This window comes from Dromaius novaehollandiae, chromosome 5 (genome assembly GCF_036370855.1).
Source record: "Dromaius novaehollandiae isolate bDroNov1 chromosome 5, bDroNov1.hap1, whole genome shotgun sequence".
NCBI lineage: Eukaryota > Metazoa > Chordata > Aves > Casuariiformes > Dromaiidae > Dromaius > Dromaius novaehollandiae.
In genome coordinates, this window is record NC_088102.1 from 46,279,796 (window position 1) to 46,286,345 (window position 6,550).

At 38.2% G+C, this 6,550-nt stretch overlaps 1 long non-coding RNA gene across 1 annotated transcript; it reads left to right on the forward strand.

The window, feature by feature from the left end:
- Positions 1 to 1,198: 1,198 nt before the first annotated feature.
- LOC135328655 (uncharacterized) lies at positions 1,199 to 6,200 on the forward strand. Its single transcript, XR_010389617.1, has 3 exons — positions 1,199 to 2,487; positions 4,588 to 4,635; positions 5,342 to 6,200. It is a non-coding gene; the product is annotated as an uncharacterized LOC135328655 (long non-coding RNA).
- Positions 6,201 to 6,550: the final 350 nt, after the last annotated feature.

A 6,550-nucleotide genomic window follows, 5' to 3' on the forward strand; every position in this document is an offset into this window, starting at 1 on the left:
GTCTTCCTCTTCAACATGACCTGTTGGGGGCTGATGGTTCTCATCCTCTTTTACATGATTAATTTTGTGAAAATGCCCTCCAGGTAATTTTGTCTGTTCAACACACATAAGCTTACACTATTTGCACTCACATTCATATTTTAACAGGTGCTGTTATCTAGGCTGTGCGCCAGTGGTGGGTCATGCAGGCACCCCACAGCACCCGCATCAATTACAAGAATATTTCTCGTATCCTGCATGGTTTGCCACATAGCCATCATGTTGCCATCCAGCATGCCAGCTAAATGTGTGTAGCTATAACTTAACAAATGCCCACATCGGTAGAAAGCTTTGAGAACTGTGAATGTAGAATAACGTTAGTATTATTATTTGTATTATTACCATATCATGTAATATGGTATGACAGCAGTGGGAGAAGTGTGAACATTTTTTTTATGTATACTCATTCTAAATTTTTTAATTTTCATTGCCTTTTTCTATCAAGTACATAACATAAATAAGAACAATATCCACCTGTATGAATTAACATTTTCTGTGTCTCTGACACTTACCTGTGTATTCCTAGCTTGTCAGAAGTCAATACAATAAATGAATGAATGAACAAATTCAAAGCTGTACAGAAACCATTCACTAGCAGAGAAGAAACTCACCCCTGCTTCCAGCCCTGATCATGGTCTCATATAGTTTGCATGTCTGCCAAAGATGTTGTATTGGCTTCTTTCAGGAATTAGGACAAGAACTAACTCGATTTGATGCATGGGCTATGTCAAAGATTCCAGAAAGCCTGTGTGGAATATCAGTCATATATATTAAAAAACTGTCACTGCCTTCAGTCAACTAATGGCCTGCATACCCAGAACACTTGGATTAGCTTGAAGATGCTCAATTTTCCTTACTGTTGTTGTAGTTTCCTTAACAAATACAAACTGAGATTGTGATAAAGTTTTTCAGCATTAATTATATTTAGATGATTAGCAGGATGCAAAAGATGAGATGCTTCCCAGCTGATACACCTGGGGACTTAGAGACAGGTGGACCCACTTTGAAGATGAGCCTCTATGGAAGCATAGGTAAGTTATTGAACCTCTCTATGACTATTTTTTCATATGTAGTATGTAAAGATTCACTAATCAATATTTACAGACAGAAATGTTCAGGAAGCCTTCTTCCTTGGCACATTATGTTTTTTCCCATTTTGCTATTGACTTTATGATCACAACATTTTTTTTCCCCCAGATGGGAAATTAGTAGGCATTGCTTTTAAAATGTGCATTCTTTTGTGTGCTTTTTATGGCAGCTGCTTCAAGATTTTCTTCTGCACCTGACCTTGCACTCCTGGATTCTGCTGTGGTATCCAGTTGTCCTAAGTGGCAGGTTATAGACATTTCCTCTTGTAAAAATGGCAGCAGCAGTATATTAGTCCTAAAAGTGGTATTGGATATTTCAAGCATAATGTTCCATCAAAGAGAGGACTAAGAAACCCCTACTGACTAAGGACTAAGGACCCCTACTGTGTGGGTAGGAAGTCACTGTTAGCATAATCCTAAGATTGGAAAATAATTATTACCTTTAACTCTGTTGCATCTTGCATGTAGATAGAATTTTGCACAAACCCACTTGCACTTGTATTTGTTAACAAATAATTGACCTAGGAGCACATAAGTCAATGCTGCTTGTATAAAACTCCCAGATGAAAAGAAACTGAATTCCTATGTCTTCTTCATACTTTCTTTATTCACTGTTTACTTTCTTCTCTGAATTTTTCTTCTGAGTGCTGTGTCTCCAGTGTCACTTATAAATAATATCATAAATGAGTGACTCCATTTTTCTCATTTAATCATTCATTGAAGTAAAGCATGGGATGTTAGGGAATGTGTGTTCAGTAATTCACTGTGCATTTGAGAGTAGGGATAATATGTGGACTTCTCATTGCAGGAAGCCAGCAGACAGGCTGTAGAGCTTGCTGCTCATACAGCAGTTGGGAACATGGAGGCAGGTGGCTAGATCTGCTTTTTTTTCTACTGGAACATCCTAATGTCCATTTTATTATTTCTTCTTCTTTCTGTAGAGCATTTCTGGGTTGAATGTTTTCCAGATTGTGCACAGATGGAACTGTACTTCAGTTAGGATGACCTTGTAGGAAAAGCACAGGATGGGGAATCAGAATATCTGAGAGCTCTTCCTTACTCTGCTGTAGATGTCTGTCATAAGCTTCAGTAAGCCCCTGGTCTTTCTTTAGTTTTCCTCCTTGCATAATATCTAAGCCACAGAGAAAATATGAGATTTAAATAAATTTGTCTCTCCTGGCGCCAAGTATTTCTTGGATAGAAGGTACTATGGAAATACAAGATATTAATTCTTTGACATTTTTAAAAAGGAGATTGACTAAAAAAGTTTTTGTTTCTTCTTTGTTGAGGTTTTATGTGCACAAAAGCAGAATGGTAGTTATTGGTACCAAACTGATCAGATCTGAGTCAGTAAGATAAAGTAAGTAAGATTTCATTTCTTATTTCCACTATTCTGAATTGACTAGTCTTCTTGCTGCTGATTTACAGGGAGGAATTTGTAGAATATTTTTTGAACAAATCCTGTTAATGTTGCAAGTGCCAACAGTTTTTCAGTGATGAACCTTTTTGACATTGGACGTGTAACAAGCTTTCCATTATATTTGCAGCAAAAACCTCAATTAAGCGTGAATTTTCCATATTTCTCTAGCCTACATCCGACTAAAAATTATCACCAATTTATTCAAGCATTTTCCTATGTACCGTTTAATCAGTAATTATTTTCAAGTTAAAAAAAGCATTTCTCTCTTTTAAATAAAATAGAACAAAACCCCACAATCTCCATTCCCAGAACACATTGGATTTCTAGTGTCTGGTATGACATGAATACTTAGGTTCTATATTAATAAAGTTCTCATAGCAGATCAGGAAATGTTGTGACAGAATTTGGCTGTGTGAGACATCCAGAAATTTTTGGAATCTGAAGGAATTTGGTGTAAGAAAGCTGGGAAATAGAAAAAAAATACTTGTAGAAGCAGGAAAAGCAAAATACAATTCTACCCACTGAAAGGGCCCACTGATTGGAAATGCTAGTCGCTCATCATGACTTGCATCATGATAACTGAAGTGCGTTTTCAGATGAAAATGAACTTCCGTCCTAGGATACTAAAAGGGAGAAAAGGGGAGAAGGGAGGTTCCAGGTCTTAATCCTTATTCTGTTCTAGTTTATGGGGCCAAGTCAGACTATCAAGAAATTTCTGCCTCTCTTTAGTGCATAAAGAAAGCAGTTTAATACCAGACTCATGGAAGAGCACTGGAAAAATGGGTTTGGACCCTGGCTTGTACTGAATGCTTCAGAATGTTGTAAGTGTAAGAAGCCCAGGAGGGACCGGAAAGGGTCAATTCAAATGACTCCTAGATGGATAAAAGGGACAACACTGTATCAAAGTTACACTATATGATAATGCACAGTACTGTTACTGTAGACAACACTGCATAATGGTTGTCTTATCAACCAGCTGGGAAACCTGGTGATGATGGATCACTGCAGACCTAGTTCTGCTTCTTCATGACAAGGCTTTTCACGCCTGTCTGCCTTTGGGCATCTTGCATACTCTAGCAAACGCAGAGCATTGCGTTGCTCCTGTTGTTACTGTTCTTCCATGGCCATCTCTTTCTCCTAGAAACTAGCCTTTGGAGTCAGCCACAAAGAAACAAACCCATATGCTGTACAGCTGTTAAGGGGGAAGGGAAGATTGCCTCTTACTTAGTACCTCAGTTGCAGTCTCTCCTTCTCAGGCTTCTTTGTGCAGGCAGGCCTTAACTGGAAAGAAACTCTTTTTTACAGTCTCACCTTTCATAGACTTCGGAGGAGATTGGCTTGGTCGCAGCACCTACAGTGATGAATAAGAAAGGGTCTCTGCTGCTCTTGAAGGGTTAGAGTGGTCTGTGATGAGCAGTGCAAAATGGTTTTGAAAGGATGGCTGGCTGGTAATTTGAAGCTCTGTAAGCATTTACTGTATATCTCTTTTTAGCGTATCTGCTTACCTGTTTTATCATTGATATAGCCACAGTTATGATTTGCATTTTCTGGAAGAGTAAACTTGCAATGCTATAAATTATTTATTACCCTTGTGTATTTAAATAAGAACAGAAGATAATAAAGAAGAAAACCAGTAATAAAGGCAATGGAACTTGTATTAGAGTTCATCCTTGCTAAGGTAACCTCATTCCTAAGATATTGCCCCAAGTTTCCCACAAACTACTTCTGCTTCCCTCTATTAGGAAAAAACATTTCCATTAAGCAGTGCATTTTATTGATCTCTTGCAGAGCAACTTAAGTCAGGTTTGAGCAGAGTTGGCCCTTTATAAGTGGTATATAGTTACATTAATGTTCCACATTACCATTTTTTCACATCTATATCTTGCTGAAAAAACTCATTCCTCCAATCAAAATGTTATCTTTATTAATTTTGGCAGGAGTGATTCACATCATCATAATTTAGTGCCTTTTTAAAATACAAAATATACTTAAAATGTATTTACAAGAAACTTAATTTTTTACTTTATGCTTTGTTAACAGGTTCCAGATACATAAAGAAATGGGGAAAGAATCTTGGCTAAGTTTCAAGTAAGCATCTTAATTCAGGGGTCATATTCTGTCTCTGAGCCTACGGCTGTCATTACTAAAGCTTAATTAACATGATACTATCTTAGCTGGCATGGAATTAAGTCAGGCCATACAATCATCTCTGGCATTCTTTGTTACCATTTTTAACATAAGAATATTAACTCCAGAATTCACACACTGGAAAATTGGAAAAAGTAGAGAGTTTTGATCCCCTACAAGAGCTGTAATACAGCAGTTACACACAAAGAAATTAAGAGAAAAAAGGACACTTTATAGACAAGGATAGATCCAGCTTTTTTCTGATCTTGGAACACCATAATACCTTACTGATCTCTTAGAGAAATTGCTTTATTCTTAGTGCCAAGTTCTGCTCCCCCAGAGTTTTCTCAGTGCCATGTATGTAATCAGATTTGGAAATACAAGTCAATCATGTTTATATGCTCAAAGGATAATTCAGGTTGAAAGGGACCTTAGGAGGTTTCTAGTCCAATCTCCTGCTCAAAGCAGGGTCTGCTGTGGGATCAGACCAGGTTGCTCAGGGCTGTACCCAGTTGGGTCTTGAAAACCTCCAAGGATGGAGACTGCACAACTTCTCTGGGCAACTTGATCCAATGCTTGGCTGTCCTTATGGGGAAAATATTTTTCTTTATATGCAGTTTGAACCTCTCTTGTTTCAGCTTGTGCCCATTGCTTTTTGTCCTCCCAGCATGCACCACTGAGAAGAGCCTGGATGCCTTGTCAATAACCTCTGTGGGTATGGGCAGGCTGCTGTTAGGTCTCCCTGAAGTTGCTTCTTCTCCAGCTGAACAAGTCCTGGTTCCTCAGCCTCTCCTCACAGGGCAAGTGCTTCAGCACCCAACTATCATGGTGGCCCTTCACTGGACTTGTTCATCTTTCTTGTACTGGGGAAACCAAACTGGATGCAGTTGGTCTAACAGGTGCTCAGTGGAGGAGAATAATCACTTCCCTCAGTCTTCTGGCTATGCTTCTGTTAACAGAGCCCCAGATGCTGTTGGCCTTCTTTACTTGCCTGGGCACACTGTTCAGCACGTGGTCTACCAAGATTCCCAGGTCCTCTTCAGCAAAGCTGCTTTCCTGCTTGCCAGGAGGCACATTGAAAAGTTCAGGACACAAAATGAAGACCTGAAATATTTTATTCCAATTTTCAGACAGGACATTTGGCATATTTTTTTCCTTCTGTTTTCTTTGGACAATGAAAACACAATTACATTGATCTAATTTTGGAAAGAACCAGGATTTTGAAAGAACTGAATATGATTCTGTCTATGTTTCTTAAATCAGTGCTAGCTGCCAACTATCCTCCTTCTCAGGAAGCTACTTCCTCAAATGCTTTAACTGATAATATTGCATTTATTTAGTTGAGTTTGATTGAAATCTGTGTTATGTTTCTTATACTTTACTGTGATTTTATGGGAGAGAAAAGTACAACATGTTAATTGCCTGCACAGGGAGAAAAATAAGAGGAGGCATCTTGAAGCAAAAAAAGTACCTGTCAGACGTCTAGCAGTTATTCTTTGATAACTGACTTGTAAAACAGGGATAAGATTTGCATATGTAAATAATACTGGTAAAATAAATAAATGAACCTCTCATGAAGCATTTTCACAGGATACTGTGGACTTCAAAGCTTGTTTTTTTGCCATTAGTAATGAGAAAGGACAACAGATTGGAAGAAGCCAGCATTAAACCATAAATTAATGAACCATAATGTCTTTAAATCCCGTTGTGGGCTAATGTTAGATTGTCATTGGTTAAATGCTTTCAACGACTGGTATTAATAACATTCTGAAGTGAGAGATGTCATTTCCCTAACAGAATGCAGTCATTCAAGCAATATATTTGAAGACTGGTCAGCAAGCTAGCAAGAGCAAAGTGTATGCATGGAGACAAGGGA